This window comes from Hyla sarda, unplaced genomic scaffold (assembly GCF_029499605.1).
Source record: "Hyla sarda isolate aHylSar1 unplaced genomic scaffold, aHylSar1.hap1 scaffold_2938, whole genome shotgun sequence".
Taxonomy (NCBI): domain Eukaryota; kingdom Metazoa; phylum Chordata; class Amphibia; order Anura; family Hylidae; genus Hyla; species Hyla sarda.
The window spans coordinates 4,313-27,188 of NW_026609649.1; the positions used below are offsets into that span (position 1 = coordinate 4,313).

The window sequence follows — 22,876 nt, forward strand, 5'->3', positions numbered from 1 at the left end:
TCAGTCCATGTTGGAGCAGGTTTAGATACAGTCTAAAGTATAGATCTCAAAGTCTGTGCACAGAATTTAGCAAGGGCCTCGCACCTTCTGATGCATCAGGTAGGTGCACAATAGCATAGCCTAACCCTCTGTACTTTGGTCTATATTGATGCGGGACATAGACAGCCAGCTGATGACCAATCCATTAGTGCAATGGATGGCTGGAAGCATTTGTCTTTGCCTTTGCAATACCACAGAAGCAATGCATGGTCAATGTACAGCAATGACACACCTGTGTGAACAGCCAGGAGACCCCCCCCCCCCCCCATGTTATGTTACATAGTTACATAGTTAGTACGGTCGAAAAAAGACATATGTCCATCAAGTTCAACCAGGGAATTAAGGGGTAGGGGTGTGGCGCGATATTGGGGAAGGGATGAGATTTTATATTTCTTCATAAGCATTAATCTTATTTTGTCAATTAGGAACATTCAGCACCCACCCGCTATCAAGGCAGCTGCCTATCATGTCATGCCCTACCTGCACAGGTGTGCTGGCTACTCAAATGATCCAATTAAGGAGGCCATTTAGTCAGCAGCAGCAGAAGTCCTGTGCCTGGACGCTCCAACAGCGGCCAGACACAAGCAGAAGCAGAAGCAGCAGAAGCAGCAGCAGCACCACCTTTTGTTTTTTGGCTGCAGCAGCAGCAAGGCCCACAGGGCTGGCTAGCTGGCTAGCCAGCAAGCAGGTAGCAATGAAAGTAGGAATCTTTCTTTTTAACCCTGTAAGGGGGTGGTGCACTGTACCCGAAGATACTGCCATATCGGGTCAATGCATAGGGCGACGGAAGCAAGCTTCGAAATCGGCCCCCGTTCTCAAAAATCCATTTAATATATGGTCCCCAGATAGGGGACGTATCAGATATTAAACTGATAAGAACAGATACTACACTTGATCTTAGCCAAAAGGCCGAGAAGCGATAACCGTGAAAGGGGCGGGCCCAACAAGGTGCCCTTCATGGGCACTATCACTGCTTGCTGTCAGGGAGGCTGCCAGACAATTTTCCATGCACACTCTGGGCTGGGGGGCAGTCAACCACCAGTACACACAGCAGAACCTAAACCCATACCATTATTGCTAAGCAGCAAGACAGGGGCCCATTGTACTCCCACGGGGCCTTTTTAAATGCAATCCATAACCCGGATTTGCCAGGAACCCTTCTTACTCCTCCTACTTGCATGTGACACTGGGCTTAGGATCTGCATAGGAAACACACACACAAGCACACACCTACCTTTGTTGCCTGCAGATGCCTCCTTGGCTGTCCCCAAACGGTATCAAACCAACACCCACGGGAAGCTGTAAGCATAGAGGACATGCCTGCACCCCATTGGACTTACCTGTGTGGGTTAAACCCGGGTTATTTGACAACCTATGGCGGTGATGGTTCTGCTCAGGCAGAGCAGTGCTGATGCTCCTCATAAAGCTGTCGCTGCTGTGAAGGTTCTAGGTGACATCACAAATCCCTATGGTTACATACACAACAAAGCTGGGTTGTTGTTGTTTACACTCTGCAAGGCCTGTGGAAGTGAGTGACATCATAGCACTGTAGTTCTGAGGGTTCTAGATGGATGCAACAATCTCCTGTTGCTTCTATGAAGGCCATAATAGACGACATCACCAAACAGCTCCATAGTCACATACACAGCAAAGGAGAGATGTTGTTTACACCTAGTGATGTCAGTGGTATTGAGTGACATCACAGCACAGTGCTAAGGCTCCTGGGCCTGGACACAGCAGCGGCTGCAATATCTCAACGGAGAATACGTTTATATATATGTGTGTGTGTGCGCGTATATATATATATATATATATATATATATATATATATTTTTTTTTTTCCGCCGAAATCACTTTTAAACCCATTTCCACCTTTTTTTCCCTTCTCTTCCTCTTACTTTTTTTTCACGTTTTTTTACGTTTTTCTCCTTTTCGCCTCTTTTCTGGGCGTATTATTCTTCTTTTTCTTCTTTTTTTTCGTCTAATGCATACCCCATCAGTGCAGCAATGCTTATTCAATACCGCCAGCAGATGGAGACACTGGGGGATAATTTTCTAAGGATTTATACTGATTTTTCCTGTCTGAATTTGTCGCACAGAAAGTTGCAGGCCAAATATGTGTGACATTTCTGCGACTTTAGCTTCTAGAGCATTTTTACAACATTATACATAGGTGCTGAATACATAAAAAGCGACTGTTCAGCGACAGACAAGTCGCATCGGCTGAAAGTAGGCCAGAATGTCAGTCCATGTTGGAGCAGGTTTAGATACAGTCTAAAGTATAGATCTCAAAGTCTGTGCACAGAATTTAGCAAGGGCCTCGCACCTTCTGATGCATCAGGTAGGTGCACAATAGCATAGCCTAACCCTCTGTACTTTGGTCTATATTGATGCGGGACATAGACAGCCAGCTGATGACCAATCCATTAGTGCAATGGATGGCTGGAAGCATTTGTCTTTGCCTTTGCAATACCACAGAAGCAATGCATGGTCAATGTACAGCAATGACACACCTGTGTGAACAGCCAGGAGACCCCCCCCCCCCCCCATGTTATGTTACATAGTTACATAGTTAGTACGGTCAAAAAAAGACATATGTCCATCAAGTTCAACCAGGGAATTAAGGGGTAGGGGTGTGGCGCGATATTGGGGAAGGGATGAGATTTTATATTTCTTCATAAGCATTAATCTTATTTTGTCAATTAGGAACATTCAGCACCCACCCGCTATCAAGGCAGCTGCCTATCATGTCATGCCCTACCTGCACAGGTGTGCTGGCTACTCAAATGATCCAATTAAGGAGGCCATTTAGTCAGCAGCAGCAGAAGTCCTGTGCCTGGACGCTCCAACAGCGGCCAGACACAAGCAGAAGCAGAAGCAGCAGAAGCAGCAGCAGCACCACCTTTTGTTTTTTGGCTGCAGCAGCAGCAAGGCCCACAGGGCTGGCTAGCTGGCTAGCCAGCAAGCAGGTAGCAATGAAAGTAGGAATCTTTCTTTTTAACCCTGTAAGGGGGTGGTGCACTGTACCCGAAGATACTGCCATATCGGGTCAATGCATAGGGCGACGGAAGCAAGCTTCGAAATCGGCCCCCGTTCTCAAAAATCCATTTAATATATGGTCCCCAGATAGGGGACGTATCAGATATTAAACTGATAAGAACAGATACTACACTTGATCTTAGCCAAAAGGCCGAGAAGCGATAACCGTGAAAGGGGCGGGCCCAACAAGGTGCCCTTCATGGGCACTATCACTGCTTGCTGTCAGGGAGGCTGCCAGACAATTTTCCATGCACACTCTGGGCTGGGGGGCAGTCAACCACCAGTACACACAGCAGAACCTAAACCCATACCATTATTGCTAAGCAGCAAGACAGGGGCCCATTGCACTCCCACGGGGCCTTTTTAAATGCAATCCATAACCCGGATTTGCCAGGAACCCTTCTTACTCCTCCTACTTGCATGTGACACTGGGCTTAGGATCTGCATAGGAAACACACACACAAGCACACACCTACCTTTGTTGCCTGCAGATGCCTCCTTGGCTGTCCCCAAACGGTATCAAACCAACACCCACGGGAAGCTGTAAGCATAGAGGACATGCCTGCACCCCATTGGACTTACCTGTGTGGGTTAAACCCGGGTTATTTGACAACCTATGGCGGTGATGGTTCTGCTCAGGCAGAGCAGTGCTGATGCTCCTCATAAAGCTGTCGCTGCTGTGAAGGTTCTAGGTGACATCACAAATCCCTATGGTTACATACACAACAAAGCTGGGTTGTTGTTGTTTACACTCTGCAAGGCCTGTGGAAGTGAGTGACATCATAGCACTGTAGTTCTGAGGGTTCTAGATGGATGCAACAATCTCCTGTTGCTTCTATGAAGGCCATAATAGACGACATCACCAAACAGCTCCATAGTCACATACACAGCAAAGGAGAGATGTTGTTTACACCTAGTGATGTCAGTGGTATTGAGTGACATCACAGCACAGTGCTAAGGCTCCTGGGCCTGGACACAGCAGCGGCTGCAATATCTCAACCGAGAATACGTTTATATATATGTGTGTGTGTGCGCGTATATATATATATATATATATATATATATATATATATATATATATTTCTCCGTCGAAATCACTTTTAAACCCATTTCCACCTTTTTTTCCCTTCTCTTCCTCTTACTTTTTTTTCACGTTTTTTTTACGTTTTTCTCCTTTTCGCCTCTTTTCTGGGCGTATTATTCTTCTTTTTCTTCTTTTTTTTCGTCTAATGCATACCCCATCAGTGCAGCAATGCTTATTCAATACCGCCAGCAGATGGAGACACTGGGGGATAATTTTCTAAGGATTTATACTGATTTTTCCTGTCTGAATTTGTCGCACAGAAAGTTGCAGGCCAAATATGTGTGACATTTCTGCGACTTTAGCTTCTAGAGCATTTTTACAACATTATACATAGGTGCTGAATACATAAAAAGCGACTGTTCAGCGACAGACAAGTCGCATCGGCTGAAAGTAGGCCAGAATGTCAGTCCATGTTGGAGCAGGTTTAGATACAGTCTAAAGTATAGATCTCAAAGTCTGTGCACAGAATTTAGCAAGGGCCTCACACCTTCTGATGCATCAGGTAGGTGCACAATAGCATAGCCTAACCCTCTGTACTTTGGTCTATATTGATGCGGGACATAGACAGCCAGCTGATGACCAATCCATTAGTGCAATGGATGGCTGGAAGCATTTGTCTTTGCCTTTGCAATACCACAGAAGCAATGCATGGTCAATGTACAGCAATGACACACCTGTGTGAACAGCCAGGAGACCCCCCCCCCCCCCATGTTATGTTACATAGTTACATAGTTAGTACGGTCGAAAAAAGACATATGTCCATCAAGTTCAACAAGGGAATTAAGGGGTAGGGGTGTGGCGCGATATTGGGGAAGGGATGAGATTTTATATTTCTTCATAAGCATTAATCTTATTTTGTCAATTAGGAACATTCAGCACCCACCCGCTATCAAGGCAGCTGCCTATCATGTCATGCCCTACCTGCACAGGTGTGCTGGCTACTCAAATGATCCAATTAAGGAGGCCATTTAGTCAGCAGCAGCAGAAGTCCTGTGCCTGGACGCTCCAACAGCGGCCAGACACAAGCAGAAGCAGAAGCAGCAGAAGCAGCAGAAGCAGCAGCAGCACCACCTTTTGTTTTTTGGCTGCAGCAGCAGCAAGGCCCACAGGGCTGGCTAGCTGGCTAGCCAGCAAGCAGGTAGCAATGAAAGTAGGAATCTTTCTTTTTAACCCTGTAAGGGGGTGGTGCACTGTACCCGAAGATACTGCCATATCGGGTCAATGCATAGAGCGACGGAAGCAAGCTTCGAAATCGGCCCCCGTTCTCAAAAATCCATTTAATATATGGTCCCCAGATAGGGGACGTATCAGATATTAAACTGATAAGAACAGATACTACACTTGATCTTAGCCAAAAGGCCGAGAAGCGATAACCGTGAAAGGGGCGGGCCCAACAAGGTGCCCTTCATGGGCACTATCACTGCTTGCTGTCAGGGAGGCTGCCAGACAATTTTCCATGCACACTCTGGGCTGGGGGGCAGTCAACCACCAGTACACACAGCAGAACCTAAACCCATACCATTATTGCTAAGCAGCAAGACAGGGGCCCATTGCACTCCCACGGGGCCTTTTTAAATGCAATCCATAACCCGGATTTGCCAGGAACCCTTCTTACTCCTCCTACTTGCATGTGACACTGGGCTTAGGATCTGCATAGGAAACACACACACAAGCACACACCTACCTTTGTTGCCTGCAGATGCCTCCTTGGCTGTCCCCAAACGGTATCAAACCAACACCCACGGGAAGCTGTAAGCATAGAGGACATGCCTGCACCCCATTGGACTTACCTGTGTGGGTTAAACCCGGGTTATTTGACAACCTATGGCGGTGATGGTTCTGCTCAGGCAGAGCAGTGCTGATGCTCCTCATAAAGCTGTCGCTGCTGTGAAGGTTCTAGGTGACATCACAAATCCCTATGGTTACATACACAACAAAGCTGGGTTGTTGTTGTTTACACTCTGCAAGGCCTGTGGAAGTGAGTGACATCATAGCACTGTAGTTCTGAGGGTTCTAGATGGATGCAACAATCTCCTGTTGCTTCTATGAAGGCCATAATAGACGACATCACCAAACAGCTCCATAGTCACATACACAGCAAAGGAGAGATGTTGTTTACACCTAGTGATGTCAGTGGTATTGAGTGACATCACAGCACAGTGCTAAGGCTCCTGGGCCTGGACACAGCAGCGGCTGCAATATCTCAACGGAGAATACGTTTATATATATGTGTGTGTGTGCGCGTATATTTATATATATATATATATATATATATATATATATATATATATATATATTTCTCCGCCGAAATCACTTTTAAACCCATTTCCACCTTTTTTTCCCTTCTCTTCCTCTTACTTTTTTTTCACGTTTTTTTACGTTTTTCTCCTTTTCGCCTCTTTTCTGGGCGTATTATTCTTCTTTTTCTTCTTTTTTTTCGTCTAATGCATACCCCATCAGTGCAGCAATGCTTATTCAATACCGCCAGCAGATGGAGACACTGGGGGATAATTTTCTAAGGATTTATACTGATTTTTCCTGTCTGAATTTGTCGCACAGAAAGTTGCAGGCCAAATATGTGTGACATTTCTGCGACTTTAGCTTCTAGAGCATTTTTACAACATTATACATAGGTGCTGAATACATAAAAAGCGACTGTTCAGCGACAGACAAGTCGCATCGGCTGAAAGTAGGCCAGAATGTCAGTCCATGTTGGAGCAGGTTTAGATACAGTCTAAAGTATAGATCTCAAAGTCTGTGCACAGAATTTAGCAAGGGCCTCGCACCTTCTGATGCATCAGGTAGGTGCACAATAGCATAGCCTAACCCTCTGTACTTTGGTCTATATTGATGCGGGACATAGACAGCCAGCTGATGACCAATCCATTAGTGCAATGGATGGCTGGAAGAATTTGTCTTTGCCTTTGCAATACCACAGAAGCAATGCATGGTCAATGTACAGCAATGACACACCTGTGTGAACAGCCAGGAGACCCCCCCCCCCCCCATGTTATGTTACATAGTTACATAGTTAGTACGGTCGAAAAAAGACATATGTCCATCAAGTTCAACCAGGGAATTAAGGGGTAGGGGTGTGGCGCGATATTGGGGAAGGGATGAGATTTTATATTTCTTCATAAGCATTAATCTTATTTTGTCAATTAGGAACATTCAGCACCCACCCGCTATCAAGGCAGCTGCCTATCATGTCATGCCCTACCTGCACAGGTGTGCTGGCTACTCAAATGATCCAATTAAGGAGGCCATTTAGTCAGCAGCAGCAGAAGTCCTGTGCCTGGACGCTCCAACAGCGGCCAGACACAAGCAGAAGCAGAAGCAGCAGAAGCAGCAGCAGCACCACCTTTTGTTTTTTGGCTGCAGCAGCAGCAAGGCCCACAGGGCTGGCTAGCTGGCTAGCCAGCAAGCAGGTAGCAATGAAAGTAGGAATCTTTCTTTTTAACCCTGTAAGGGGGTGGTGCACTGTACCCGAAGATACTGCCATATCGGGTCAATGCATAGGGCGACGGAAGCAAGCTTCGAAATCGGCCCCCGTTCTCAAAAATCCATTTAATATATGGTCCCCAGATAGGGGACGTATCAGATATTAAACTGATAAGAACAGATACTACACTTGATCTTAGCCAAAAGGCCAAGAAGCGATAACCGTGAAAGGGGCGGGCCCAACAAGGTGCCCTTCATGGGCACTATCACTGCTTGCTGTCAGGGAGGCTGCCAGACAATTTTCCATGCACACTCTGGGCTGGGGGGCAGTCAACCACCAGTACACACAGCAGAACCTAAACCCATACCATTATTGCTAAGCAGCAAGACAGGGGCCCATTGCACTCCCACGGGGCCTTTTTAAATGCAATCCATAACCCGGATTTGCCAGGAACCCTTCTTACTCCTCCTACTTGCATGTGACACTGGGCTTAGGATCTGCATAGGAAACACACACACAAGCACACACCTACCTTTGTTGCCTGCAGATGCCTCCTTGGCTGTCCCCAAACGGTATCAAACCAACACCCACGGGAAGCTGTAAGCATAGAGGACATGCCTGCACCCCATTGGACTTACCTGTGTGGGTTAAACCCGGGTTATTTGACAACCTATGGCGGTGATGGTTCTGCTCAGGCAGAGCAGTGCTGATGCTCCTCATAAAGCTGTCGCTGCTGTGAAGGTTCTAGGTGACATCACAAATCCCTATGGTTACATACACAACAAAGCTGGGTTGTTGTTGTTTACACTCTGCAAGGCCTGTGGAAGTGAGTGACATCATAGCACTGTAGTTCTGAGGGTTCTAGATGGATGCAACAATCTCCTGTTGCTTCTATGAAGGCCATAATAGACGACATCACCAAACAGCTCCATAGTCACATACACAGCAAAGGAGAGATGTTGTTTACACCTAGTGATGTCAGTGGTATTGAGTGACATCACAGCACAGTGCTAAGGCTCCTGGGCCTGGACACAGCAGCGGCTGCAATATCTCAACGGAGAATACGTTTATATATATGTGTGTGTGTGTGCGCGTATATATATATATATATATATATATATATATATATATATATATTTCTCCGCCGAAATCACTTTTAAACCCATTTCCACCTTTTTTTCCCTTCTCTTCCTCTTACTTTTTTTTCACGTTTTTTTACGTTTTTCTCCTTTTCGCCTCTTTTCTGGGCGTATTATTCTTCTTTTTCTTCTTTTTTTTCGTCTAATGCATACCCCATCAGTGCAGCAATGCTTATTCAATACCGCCAGCAGATGGAGACACTGGGGGATAATTTTCTAAGGATTTATACTGATTTTTCCTGTCTGAATTTGTCGCACAGAAAGTTGCAGGCCAAATATGTGTGACATTTCTGCGACTTTAGCTTCTAGAGCATTTTTACAACATTATACATAGGTGCTGAATACATAAAAAGCGACTGTTCAGCGACAGACAAGTCGCATCGGCTGAAAGTAGGCCAGAATGTCAGTCCATGTTGGAGCAGGTTTAGATACAGTCTAAAGTATAGATCTCAAAGTCTGTGCACAGAATTTAGCAAGGGCCTCGCACCTTCTGATGCATCAGGTAGGTGCACAATAGCATAGCCTAACCCTCTGTACTTTGGTCTATATTGATGCGGGACATAGACAGCCAGCTGATGACCAATCCATTAGTGCAATGGATGGCTGGAAGCATTTGTCTTTGCCTTTGCAATACCACAGAAGCAATGCATGGTCAATGTACAGCAATGACACACCTGTGTGAACAGCCAGGAGACCCCCCCCCCCCCCCCATGTTATGTTACATAGTTATATAGTTAGTACGGTCGAAAAAAGACATATGTCCATCAAGTTCAACCAGGGAATTAAGGGGTAGGGGTGTGGCGCGATATTGGGGAAGGGATGAGATTTTATATTTCTTCATAAGCATTAATCTTATTTTGTCAATTAGGAACATTCAGCACCCACCCGCTATCAAGGCAGCTGCCTATCATGTCATGCCCTACCTGCACAGGTGTGCTGGCTACTCAAATGATCCAATTAAGGAGGCCATTTAGTCAGCAGCAGCAGAAGTCCTGTGCCTGGACGCTCCAACAGCGGCCAGACACAAGCAGAAGCAGAAGCAGCAGAAGCAGCAGCAGCACCACCTTTTGTTTTTTGGCTGCAGCAGCAGCAAGGCCCACAGGGCTGGCTAGCTGGCTAGCCAGCAAGCAGGTAGCAATGAAAGTAGGAATCTTTCTTTTTAACCCTGTAAGGGGGTGGTGCACTGTACCCGAAGATACTGCCATATCGGGTCAATGCATAGGGCGACGGAAGCAAGCTTCGAAATCGGCCCCCGTTCTCAAAAATCCATTTAATATATGGTCCCCAGATAGGGGACGTATCAGATATTAAACTGATAAGAACAGATACTACACTTGATCTTAGCCAAAAGGCCGAGAAGCGATAACCGTGAAAGGGGCGGGCCCAACAAGGTGCCCTTCATGGGCACTATCACTGCTTGCTGTCAGGGAGGCTGCCAGACAATTTTCCATGCACACTCTGGGCTGGGGGGCAGTCAACCACCAGTACACACAGCAGAACCTAAACCCATACCATTATTGCTAAGCAGCAAGACAGGGGCCCATTGCACTCCCACGGGGCCTTTTTAAATGCAATCCATAACCCGGATTTGCCAGGAACCCTTCTTACTCCTCCTACTTGCATGTGACACTGGGCTTAGGATCTGCATAGGAAACACACACACAAGCACACACCTACCTTTGTTGCCTGCAGATGCCTCCTTGGCTGTCCCCAAACGGTATCAAACCAACACCCACGGGAAGCTGTAAGCATAGAGGACATGCCTGCACCCCATTGGACTTACCTGTGTGGGTTAAACCCGGGTTATTTGACAACCTATGGCGGTGATGGTTCTGCTCAGGCAGAGCAGTGCTGATGCTCCTCATAAAGCTGTCGCTGCTGTGAAGGTTCTAGGTGACATCACAAATCCCTATGGTTACATACACAACAAAGCTGGGTTGTTGTTGTTTACACTCTGCAAGGCCTGTGGAAGTGAGTGACATCATAGCACTGTAGTTCTGAGGGTTCTAGATGGATGCAACAATCTCCTGTTGCTTCTATGAAGGCCATAATAGACGACATCACCAAACAGCTCCATAGTCACATACACAGCAAAGGAGAGATGTTGTTTACACCTAGTGATGTCAGTGGTATTGAGTGACATCACAGCACAGTGCTAAGGCTCCTGGGCCTGGACACAGCAGCGGCTGCAATATCTCAACGGAGAATACGTTTATATATATGTGTGTGTGTGCGCGTATATTTATATATATATATATATATATATATATATATATATATATATATATATATTTCTCCGCCGAAATCACTTTTAAACCCATTTCCACCTTTTTTTCCCTTCTCTTCCTCTTACTTTTTTTTCACGTTTTTTTACGTTTTTCTCCTTTTCGCCTCTTTTCTGGGCGTATTATTCTTCTTTTTCTTCTTTTTTTTCGTCTAATGCATACCCCATCAGTGCAGCAATGCTTATTCAATACCGCCAGCAGATGGAGACACTGGGGGATAATTTTCTAAGGATTTATACTGATTTTTCCTGTCTGAATTTGTCGCACAGAAAGTTGCAGGCCAAATATGTGTGACATTTCTGCGACTTTAGCTTCTAGAGCATTTTTACAACATTATACATAGGTGCTGAATACATAAAAAGCGACTGTTCAGCGACAGACAAGTCGCATCGGCTGAAAGTAGGCCAGAATGTCAGTCCATGTTGGAGCAGGTTTAGATACAGTCTAAAGTATAGATCTCAAAGTCTGTGCACAGAATTTAGCAAGGGCCTCGCACCTTCTGATGCATCAGGTAGGTGCACAATAGCATAGCCTAACCCTCTGTACTTTGGTCTATATTGATGCGGGACATAGACAGCCAGCTGATGACCAATCCATTAGTGCAATGGATGGCTGGAAGAATTTGTCTTTGCCTTTGCAATACCACAGAAGCAATGCATGGTCAATGTACAGCAATGACACACCTGTGTGAACAGCCAGGAGACCCCCCCCCCCCCCATGTTATGTTACATAGTTACATAGTTAGTACGGTCGAAAAAAGACATATGTCCATCAAGTTCAACCAGGGAATTAAGGGGTAGGGGTGTGGCGCGATATTGGGGAAGGGATGAGATTTTATATTTCTTCATAAGCATTAATCTTATTTTGTCAATTAGGAACATTCAGCACCCACCCGCTATCAAGGCAGCTGCCTATCATGTCATGCCCTACCTGCACAGGTGTGCTGGCTACTCAAATGATCCAATTAAGGAGGCCATTTAGTCAGCAGCAGCAGAAGTCCTGTGCCTGGACGCTCCAACAGCGGCCAGACACAAGCAGAAGCAGAAGCAGCAGAAGCAGCAGCAGCACCACCTTTTGTTTTTTGGCTGCAGCAGCAGCAAGGCCCACAGGGCTGGCTAGCTGGCTAGCCAGCAAGCAGGTAGCAATGAAAGTAGGAATCTTTCTTTTTAACCCTGTAAGGGGGTGGTGCACTGTACCCGAAGATACTGCCATATCGGGTCAATGCATAGGGCGACGGAAGCAAGCTTCGAAATCGGCCCCCGTTCTCAAAAATCCATTTAATATATGGTCCCCAGATAGGGGACGTATCAGATATTAAACTGATAAGAACAGATACTACACTTGATCTTAGCCAAAAGGCCGAGAAGCGATAACCGTGAAAGGGGCGGGCCCAACAAGGTGCCCTTCATGGGCACTATCACTGCTTGCTGTCAGGGAGGCTGCCAGACAATTTTCCATGCACACTCTGGGCTGGGGGGCAGTCAACCACCAGTACACACAGCAGAACCTAAACCCATACCATTATTGCTAAGCAGCAAGACAGGGGCCCATTGCACTCCCACGGGGCCTTTTTAAATGCAATCCATAACCCGGATTTGCCAGGAACCCTTCTTACTCCTCCTACTTGCATGTGACACTGGGCTTAGGATCTGCATAGGAAACACACACACAAGCACACACCTACCTTTGTTGCCTGCAGATGCCTCCTTGGCTGTCCCCAAACGGTATCAAACCAACACCCACGGGAAGCTGTAAGCATAGAGGACATGCCTGCACCCCATTGGACTTACCTGTGTGGGTTAAACCCGGGTTATTTGACAACCTATGGCGGTGATGGTTCTGCTCAGGCAGAGCAGTGCTGATGCTCCTCATAAAGCTGTCGCTGCTGTGAAGGTTCTAGGTGACATCACAAATCCCTATGGTTACATACACAACAAAGCTGGGTTGTTGTTGTTTACACTCTGCAAGGCCTGTGGAAGTGAGTGACATCATAGCACTGTAGTTCTGAGGGTTCTAGATGGATGCAACAATCTCCTGTTGCTTCTATGAAGGCCATAATAGACGACATCACCAAACAGCTCCATAGTCACATACACAGCAAAGGAGAGATGTTGTTTACACCTAGTGATGTCAGTGGTATTGAGTGACATCACAGCACAGTGCTAAGGCTCCTGGGCCTGGACACAGCAGCGGCTGCAATATCTCAACGGAGAATACGTTTATATATATGTGTGTGTGTGTGCGCGTATATATATATATATATATATATATATATATATATATATATATTTCTCCGCCGAAATCACTTTTAAACCCATTTCCACCTTTTTTTCCCTTCTCTTCCTCTTACTTTTTTTTCACGTTTTTTTACGTTTTTCTCCTTTTCGCCTCTTTTCTGGGCGTATTATTCTTCTTTTTCTTCTTTTTTTTCGTCTAATGCATACCCCATCAGTGCAGCAATGCTTATTCAATACCGCCAGCAGATGGAGACACTGGGGGATAATTTTCTAAGGATTTATACTGATTTTTCCTGTCTGAATTTGTCGCACAGAAAGTTGCAGGCCAAATATGTGTGACATTTCTGCGACTTTAGCTTCTAGAGCATTTTTACAACATTATACATAGGTGCTGAATACATAAAAAGCGACTGTTCAGCGACAGACAAGTCGCATCGGCTGAAAGTAGGCCAGAATGTCAGTCCATGTTGGAGCAGGTTTAGATACAGTCTAAAGTATAGATCTCAAAGTCTGTGCACAGAATTTAGCAAGGGCCTCGCACCTTCTGATGCATCAGGTAGGTGCACAATAGCATAGCCTAACCCTCTGTACTTTGGTCTATATTGATGCGGGACATAGACAGCCAGCTGATGACCAATCCATTAGTGCAATGGATGGCTGGAAGCATTTGTCTTTGCCTTTGCAATACCACAGAAGCAATGCATGGTCAATGTACAGCAATGACACACCTGTGTGAACAGCCAGGAGACCCCCCCCCCCCCCCCCATGTTATGTTACATAGTTATATAGTTAGTACGGTCGAAAAAAGACATATGTCCATCAAGTTCAACCAGGGAATTAAGGGGTAGGGGTGTGGCGCGATATTGGGGAAGGGATGAGATTTTATATTTCTTCATAAGCATTAATCTTATTTTGTCAATTAGGAACATTCAGCACCCACCCGCTATCAAGGCAGCTGCCTATCATGTCATGCCCTACCTGCACAGGTGTGCTGGCTACTCAAATGATCCAATTAAGGAGGCCATTTAGTCAGCAGCAGCAGAAGTCCTGTGCCTGGACGCTCCAACAGCAGCCAGACACAAGCAGAAGCAGAAGCAGCAGAAGCACCACCTTTTGTTTCTTGGCTGCAGCAGCAGCAAGGCCCACAGGGCTGGCTAGCTGGCTAGCCAGCAAGCAGGTAGCAATGAAAGTAGGAATCTTTCTTTTTAACCCTGTAAGGGGGTGGTGCACTGTACCCGAAGATACTGCCATATCGGGTCAATGCATAGGGCGACGGAAGCAAGCTTCGAAATCGGCCCCCGTTCTCAAAAATCCATTTAATATATGGTCCCCAGATAGGGGACGTATCAGATATTAAACTGATAAGAACAGATACTACACTTGATCTTAGCCAAAAGGCCGAGAAGCGATAACCGTGAAAGGGGCGGGCCCAACAAGGTGCCCTTCATGGGCACTATCACTGCTTGCTGTCAGGGAGGCTGCCAGACAATTTTCCATGCACACTCTGGGCTGGGGGGCAGTCAACCACCAGTACACACAGCAGAACCTAAACCCATACCATTATTGCTAAGCAGCAAGACAGGGGCCCATTGCACTCCCACGGGGCCTTTTTAAATGCAATCCATAACCCGGATTTGCCAGGAACCCTTCTTACTCCTCCTACTTGCATGTGACACTGGGCTTAGGATCTGCATAGGAAACACACACACAAGCACACACCTACCTTTGTTGCCTGCAGATGCCTCCTTGGCTGTCCCCAAACGGTATCAAACCAACACCCACGGGAAGCTGTAAGCATAGAGGACATGCCTGCACCCCATTGGACTTACCTGTGTGGGTTAAACCCGGGTTATTTGACAACCTATGGCGGTGATGGTTCTGCTCAGGCAGAGCAGTGCTGATGCTCCTCATAAAGCTGTCGCTGCTGTGAAGGTTCTAGGTGACATCACAAATCCCTATGGTTACATACACAACAAAGCTGGGTTGTTGTTGTTTACACTCTGCAAGGCCTGTGGAAGTGAGTGACATCATAGCACTGTAGTTCTGAGGGTTCTAGATGGATGCAACAATCTCCTGTTGCTTCTATGAAGGCCATGATAGACGACATCACCAAACAGCTCCATAGTCACATACACAGCAAAGGAGAGATGTTGTTTACACCTAGTGATGTCAGTGGTATTGAGTGACATCACAGCACAGTGCTAAGGCTCCTGGGCCTGGACACAGCAGCGGCTGCAATATCTCAACGGAGAATACGTTTATATATATGTGTGTGTGTGCGCGTATATATATATATATATATATATATATATATATATATATATATATTTCTCCGCCGAAATCACTTTTAAACCCATTTCCACCTTTTTTTCCCTTCTCTTCCTCTTACTTTTTTTTCACGTTTTTTTACGTTTTTCTCCTTTTCGCCTCTTTTCTGGGCGTATTATTCTTCTTTTTCTTCTTTTTTTTCGTCTAATGCATACCCCATCAGTGCAGCAATGCTTATTCAATACCGCCAGCAGATGGAGACACTGGGGGATAATTTTCTAAGGATTTATACTGATTTTTCCTGTCTGAATTTGTCGCACAGAAAGTTGCAGGCCAAATATGTGTGACATTTCTGCGACTTTAGCTTCTAGAGCATTTTTACAACATTATACATAGGTGCTGAATACATAAAAAGCGACTGTTCAGCGACAGACAAGTCGCATCGGCTGAAAGTAGGCCAGAATGTCAGTCCATGTTGGAGCAGGTTTAGATACAGTCTAAAGTATAGATCTCAAAGTCTGTGCACAGAATTTAGCAAGGGCCTCGCACCTTCTGATGCATCAGGTAGGTGCACAATAGCATAGCCTAACCCTCTGTACTTTGGTCTATATTGATGCGGGACATAGACAGCCAGCTGATGACCAATCCATTAGTGCAATGGATGGCTGGAAGCATTTGTCTTTGCCTTTGCAATACCACAGAAGCAATGCATGGTCAATGTACAGCAATGACACACCTGTGTGAACAGCCAGGAGACCCCCCCCCATGTTATGTTACATAGTTACATAGTTAGTACGGTCGAAAAAAGACATATGTCCATCAAGTTCAACCAGGGAATTAAGGGGTAGGGGTGTGGCGCGATATTGGGGAAGGGATGAGATTTTATATTTCTTCATAAGCATTAATCTTATTTTGTCAATTAGGAACATTCAGCACCCACCCGCTATCAAGGCAGCTGCCTATCATGTCATGCCCTACCTGCACAGGTGTGCTGGCTACTCAAATGATCCAATTAAGGAGGCCATTTAGTCAGCAGCAGCAGAAGTCCTGTGCCTGGACGCTCCAACAGCGGCCAGACACAAGCAGAAGCAGCAGAAGCAGCAGCAGCACCACCTTTTGTTTTTTGGCTGCAGCAGCAGCAAGGCCCACAGGGCTGGCTAGCTGGCTAGCCAGCAAGCAGGTAGCAATGAAAGTAGGAATCTTTCTTTTTAACCCTGTAAGGGGGTGGTGCACTGTACCCGAAGATACTGCCATATCGGGTCAATGCATAGGGCGACGGAAGCAAGCTTCGAAATCGGCCCCCGTTCTCAAAAATCCATTTAATATATGGTCCCCAGATAGGGGACGTATCAGATATTAAACTGATAAGAACAGATACTACACTTGATCTTAGCCAAAAGGCCGAGAAGCGATAACCGTGAAAGGGGCGGGCCCAACAAGGTGCCCTTCATGGGCACTATCACTGCTTGCTGTCAGGGAGGCTGCCAGACAATTTTCCATGCACACTCTGGGCTGGGGGGCAGTCAACCACCAGTACACACAGCAGAACCTAAACCCATACCATTATTGCTAAGCAGCAAGACAGGGGCCCATTGCACTCCCACGGGGCCTTTTTAAATGCAATCCATAACCCGGATTTGCCAGGAACCCTTCTTACTCCTCCTACTTGCATGTGACACTGGGCTTAGGATCTGCATAGGAAACACACACACAAGCACACACCTACCTTTGTTGCCTGCAGATGCCTCCTTGGCTGTCCCCAAACGGTATCAAACCAACACCCACGGGAAGCTGTAAGCATAGAGGACATGCCTGCACCCCATTGGACTTACCTGTGTGGGTTAAACCCGGGTTATTTGACAACCTATGGCGGTGATGGTTCTGCTCAGGCAGAGCAGTGCTGATGCTCCTCATAAAGCTGTCGCTGCTGTGAAGGTTCTAGGTGACATCACAAATCCCTATGGTTACATACACAACAAAGCTGGGTTGTTGTTGTTTACACTCTGCAAGGCCTGTGGAAGTGAGTGACATCATAGCACTGTAGTTCTGAGGGTTCTAGATGGATGCAACAATCTCCTGTTGCTTCTATGAAGGCCATAATAGACGACATCACCAAACAGCTCCATAGTCACATACACAGCAAAGGAGAGATGTTGTTTACACCTAGTGATGTCAGTGGTATTGAGTGACATCACAGCACAGTGCTAAGGCTCCTGGGCCTGGACACAGCAGCGGCTGCAATATCTCAACGGAGAATACGTTTATATATATGTGTGTGTGTGCGCGTATATATATATATATATATATATATATATATATATATATATATATATTTCTCCGCCGAAATCACTTTTAAACCCATTTCCACCTTTTTTTCCCTTCTCTTCCTCTTACTTTTTTTTCACGTTTTTTTACGTTTTTCTCCTTTTCGCCTCTTTTCTGGGCGTATTATTCTTCTTTTTCTTCTTTTTTTTCGTCTAATGCATACCCCATCAGTGCAGCAATGCTTATTCAATACCGCCAGCAGATGGAGACACTGGGGGATAATTTTCTAAGGATTTATACTGATTTTTCCTGTCTGAATTTGTCGCACAGAAAGTTGCAGGCCAAATATGTGTGACATTTCTGCGACTTTAGCTTCTAGAGCATTTTTACAACATTATACATAGGTGCTGAATACATAAAAAGCGACTGTTCAGCGACAGACAAGTCGCATCGGCTGAAAGTAGGCCAGAATGTCAGTCCATGTTGGAGCAGGTTTAGATACAGTCTAAAGTATAGATCTCAAAGTCTGTGCACAGAATTTAGCAAGGGCCTCGCACCTTCTGATGCATCAGGTAGGTGCACAATAGCATAGCCTAACCCTCTGTACTTTGGTCTATATTGATGCGGGACATAGACAGCCAGCTGATGACCAATCCATTAGTGCAATGGATGGCTGGAAGCATTTGTCTTTGCCTTTGCAATACCACAGAAGCAATGCATGGTCAATGTACAGCAATGACACACCTGTGTGAACAGCCAGGAGACCCCCCCCCCATGTTATGTTACATAGTTACATAGTTAGTACGGTCGAAAAAAGACATATGTCCATCAAGTTCAACCAGGGAATTAAGGGGTAGGGGTGTGGCGCGATATTGGGGAAGGGATGAGATTTTATATTTCTTCATAAGCATTAATCTTATTTTGTCAATTAGGAACATTCAGCACCCACCCGCTATCAAGGCAGCTGCCTATCATGTCATGCCCTACCTGCACAGGTGTGCTGGCTACTCAAATGATCCAATTAAGGAGGCCATTTAGTCAGCAGCAGCAGAAGTCCTGTGCCTGGACGCTCCAACAGCGGCCAGACACAAGCAGAAGCAGCAGAAGCAGCAGCAGCACCACCTTTTGTTTTTTGGCTGCAGCAGCAGCAAGGCCCACAGGGCTGGCTAGCTGGCTAGCCAGCAAGCAGGTAGCAATGAAAGTAGGAATCTTTCTTTTTAACCCTGTAAGGGGGTGGTGCACTGTACCCGAAGATACTGCCATATCGGGTCAATGCATAGGGCGACGGAAGCAAGCTTCGAAATCGGCCCCCGTTCTCAAAAATCCATTTAATATATGGTCCCCAGATAGGGGACGTATCAGATATTAAACTGATAAGAACAGATACTACACTTGATCTTAGCCAAAAGGCCGAGAAGCGATAACCGTGAAAGGGGCGGGCCCAACAAGGTGCCCTTCATGGGCACTATCACTGCTTGCTGTCAGGGAGGCTGCCAGACAATTTTCCATGCACACTCTGGGCTGGGGGGCAGTCAACCACCAGTACACACAGCAGAACCTAAACCCATACCATTATTGCTAAGCAGCAAGACAGGGGCCCATTGCACTCCCACGGGGCCTTTTTAAATGCAATCCATAACCCGGATTTGCCAGGAACCCTTCTTACTCCTCCTACTTGCATGTGACACTGGGCTTAGGATCTGCATAGGAAACACACACACAAGCACACACCTACCTTTGTTGCCTGCAGATGCCTCCTTGGCTGTCCCCAAACGGTATCAAACCAACACCCACGGGAAGCTGTAAGCATAGAGGACATGCCTGCACCCCATTGGACTTACCTGTGTGGGTTAAACCCGGGTTATTTGACAACCTATGGCGGTGATGGTTCTGCTCAGGCAGAGCAGTGCTGATGCTCCTCATAAAGCTGTCGCTGCTGTGAAGGTTCTAGGTGACATCACAAATCCCTATGGTTACATACACAACAAAGCTGGGTTGTTGTTGTTTACACTCTGCAAGGCCTGTGGAAGTGAGTGACATCATAGCACTGTAGTTCTGAGGGTTCTAGATGGATGCAACAATCTCCTGTTGCTTCTATGAAGGCCATAATAGACGACATCACCAAACAGCTCCATAGTCACATACACAGCAAAGGAGAGATGTTGTTTACACCTAGTGATGTCAGTGGTATTGAGTGACATCACAGCACAGTGCTAAGGCTCCTGGGCCTGGACACAGCAGCGGCTGCAATATCTCAACGGAGAATACGTTTATATATATGTGTGTGTGTGCGCGTATATATATATATATATATATATATATATATATATATATATATATATTTCTCCGCCGAAATCACTTTTAAACCCATTTCCACCTTTTTTTCCCTTCTCTTCCTCTTACTTTTTTTTCACGTTTTTTTTACGTTTTTCTCCTTTTCGCCTCTTTTCTGGGCGTATTATTCTTCTTTTTCTTCTTTTTTTTCGTCTAATGCATACCCCATCAGTGCAGCAATGCTTATTCAATACCGCCAGCAGATGGAGACACTGGGGGATAATTTTCTAAGGATTTATACTGATTTTTCCTGTCTGAATTTGTCGCACAGAAAGTTGCAGGCCAAATATGTGTGACATTTCTGCGACTTTAGCTTCTAGAGCATTTTTACAACATTATACATAGGTGCTGAATACATAAAAAGCGACTGTTCAGCGACAGACAAGTCGCATCGGCTGAAAGTAGGCCAGAATGTCAGTCCATGTTGGAGCAGGTTTAGATACAGTCTAAAGTATAGATCTCAAAGTCTGTGCACAGAATTTAGCAAGGGCCTCACACCTTCTGATGCATCAGGTAGGTGCACAATAGCATAGCCTAACCCTCTGTACTTTGGTCTATATTGATGCGGGACATAGACAGCCAGCTGATGACCAATCCATTAGTGCAATGGATGGCTGGAAGCATTTGTCTTTGCCTTTGCAATACCACAGAAGCAATGCATGGTCAATGTACAGCAATGACACACCTGTGTGAACAGCCAGGAGACCCCCCCCCCCCCCATGTTATGTTACATAGTTACATAGTTAGTACGGTCGAAAAAAGACATATGTCCATCAAGTTCAACAAGGGAATTAAGGGGTAGGGGTGTGGCGCGATATTGGGGAAGGGATGAGATTTTATATTTCTTCATAAGCATTAATCTTATTTTGTCAATTAGGAACATTCAGCACCCACCCGCTATCAAGGCAGCTGCCTATCATGTCATGCCCTACCTGCACAGGTGTGCTGGCTACTCAAATGATCCAATTAAGGAGGCCATTTAGTCAGCAGCAGCAGAAGTCCTGTGCCTGGACGCTCCAACAGCGGCCAGACACAAGCAGAAGCAGAAGCAGCAGAAGCAGCAGCAGCAGCACACCACCTTTTGTTTTTTGGCTGCAGCAGCAGCAAGGCCCACAGGGCTGGCTAGCTGGCTAGCCAGCAAGCAGGTAGCAATGAAAGTAGGAATCTTTCTTTTTAACCCTGTAAGGGGGTGGTGCACTGTACCCGAAGATACTGCCATATCGGGTCAATGCATAGAGCGACGGAAGCAAGCTTCGAAATCGGCCCCCGTTCTCAAAAATCCATTTAATATATGGTCCCCAGATAGGGGACGTATCAGATATTAAACTGATAAGAACAGATACTACACTTGATCTTAGCCAAAAGGCCGAGAAGCGATAACCGTGAAAGGGGCGGGCCCAACAAGGTGCCCTTCATGGGCACTATCACTGCTTGCTGTCAGGGAGGCTGCCAGACAATTTTCCATGCACACTCTGGGCTGGGGGGCAGTCAACCACCAGTACACACAGCAGAACCTAAACCCATACCATTATTGCTAAGCAGCAAGACAGGGGCCCATTGCACTCCCACGGGGCCTTTTTAAATGCAATCCATAACCCGGATTTGCCAGGAACCCTTCTTACTCCTCCTACTTGCATGTGACACTGGGCTTAGGATCTGCATAGGAAACACACACACAAGCACACACCTACCTTTGTTGCCTGCAGATGCCTCCTTGGCTGTCCCCAAACGGTATCAAACCAACACCCACGGGAAGCTGTAAGCATAGAGGACATGCCTGCACCCCATTGGACTTACCTGTGTGGGTTAAACCCGGGTTATTTGACAACCTATGGCGGTGATGGTTCTGCTCAGGCAGAGCAGTGCTGATGCTCCTCATAAAGCTGTCGCTGCTGTGAAGGTTCTAGGTGACATCACAAATCCCTATGGTTACATACACAACAAAGCTGGGTTGTTGTTGTTTACACTCTGCAAGGCCTGTGGAAGTGAGTGACATCATAGCACTGTAGTTCTGAGGGTTCTAGATGGATGCAACAATCTCCTGTTGCTTCTATGAAGGCCATAATAGACGACATCACCAAACAGCTCCATAGTCACATACACAGCAAAGGAGAGATGTTGTTTACACCTAGTGATGTCAGTGGTATTGAGTGACATCACAGCACAGTGCTAAGGCTCCTGGGCCTGGACACAGCAGCGGCTGCAATATCTCAACGGAGAATACGTTTATATATATGTGTGTGTGTGCGCGTATATATATATATATATATATATATATATATATATATATATATTCTCCGCCGAAATCACTTTTAAACCCATTTCCACCTTTTTTTCCCTTCTCTTCCTCTTACTTTTTTTTCACGTTTTTTTTACGTTTTTCTCCTTTTCGCCTCTTTTCTGGGCGTATTATTCTTCTTTTTCTTCTTTTTTTTCGTCTAATGCATACCCCATCAGTGCAGCAATGCTTATTCAATACCGCCAGCAGATGGAGACACTGGGGGATAATTTTCTAAGGATTTATACTGATTTTTCCTGTCTGAATTTGTCGCACAGAAAGTTGCAGGCCAAATATGTGTGACATTTCTGCGACTTTAGCTTCTAGAGCATTTTTACAACATTATACATAGGTGCTGAATACATAAAAAGCGACTGTTCAGCGACAGACAAGTCGCATCGGCTGAAAGTAGGCCAGAATGTCAGTCCATGTTGGAGCAGGTTTAGATACAGTCTAAAGTATAGAT

The 22,876-nt window shown here is 45.9% G+C and overlaps 10 non-coding genes across 10 annotated transcripts; all 10 read right to left on the reverse strand.

Annotated features, from left to right (window-relative positions):
• Window positions 1-769: 769 nt before the first annotated feature.
• LOC130327192 (U2 spliceosomal RNA) lies at window positions 770-960 on the reverse strand. Its single transcript, XR_008871663.1, has one exon. It is a non-coding gene; the product is annotated as a U2 spliceosomal RNA (small nuclear RNA).
• Window positions 961-3,050: 2,090 nt separating this feature from the next.
• On the reverse strand, window positions 3,051-3,241 carry LOC130327194 (U2 spliceosomal RNA). Its single transcript, XR_008871664.1, has one exon. It is a non-coding gene; the product is annotated as a U2 spliceosomal RNA (small nuclear RNA).
• Window positions 3,242-5,342: 2,101 nt separating this feature from the next.
• LOC130327189 (U2 spliceosomal RNA) lies at window positions 5,343-5,533 on the reverse strand. Its single transcript, XR_008871660.1, has one exon. It is a non-coding gene; the product is annotated as a U2 spliceosomal RNA (small nuclear RNA).
• A 2,099-nt stretch (window positions 5,534-7,632) lies between these two features.
• LOC130327188 (U2 spliceosomal RNA) lies at window positions 7,633-7,823 on the reverse strand. The gene has a single exon (XR_008871659.1). It is a non-coding gene; the product is annotated as a U2 spliceosomal RNA (small nuclear RNA).
• A 2,093-nt stretch (window positions 7,824-9,916) lies between these two features.
• Window positions 9,917-10,107, reverse strand: LOC130327195 (U2 spliceosomal RNA). The gene has a single exon (XR_008871665.1). It is a non-coding gene; the product is annotated as a U2 spliceosomal RNA (small nuclear RNA).
• Window positions 10,108-12,208: 2,101 nt separating this feature from the next.
• On the reverse strand, window positions 12,209-12,399 carry LOC130327196 (U2 spliceosomal RNA). Its single transcript, XR_008871666.1, has one exon. It is a non-coding gene; the product is annotated as a U2 spliceosomal RNA (small nuclear RNA).
• A 2,085-nt stretch (window positions 12,400-14,484) lies between these two features.
• Window positions 14,485-14,675, reverse strand: LOC130327185 (U2 spliceosomal RNA). Its single transcript, XR_008871656.1, has one exon. It is a non-coding gene; the product is annotated as a U2 spliceosomal RNA (small nuclear RNA).
• Window positions 14,676-16,755: 2,080 nt separating this feature from the next.
• LOC130327186 (U2 spliceosomal RNA) lies at window positions 16,756-16,946 on the reverse strand. Its single transcript, XR_008871657.1, has one exon. It is a non-coding gene; the product is annotated as a U2 spliceosomal RNA (small nuclear RNA).
• A 2,083-nt stretch (window positions 16,947-19,029) lies between these two features.
• On the reverse strand, window positions 19,030-19,220 carry LOC130327187 (U2 spliceosomal RNA). Its single transcript, XR_008871658.1, has one exon. It is a non-coding gene; the product is annotated as a U2 spliceosomal RNA (small nuclear RNA).
• Window positions 19,221-21,319: 2,099 nt separating this feature from the next.
• On the reverse strand, window positions 21,320-21,510 carry LOC130327190 (U2 spliceosomal RNA). The gene has a single exon (XR_008871661.1). It is a non-coding gene; the product is annotated as a U2 spliceosomal RNA (small nuclear RNA).
• Window positions 21,511-22,876: the final 1,366 nt, after the last annotated feature.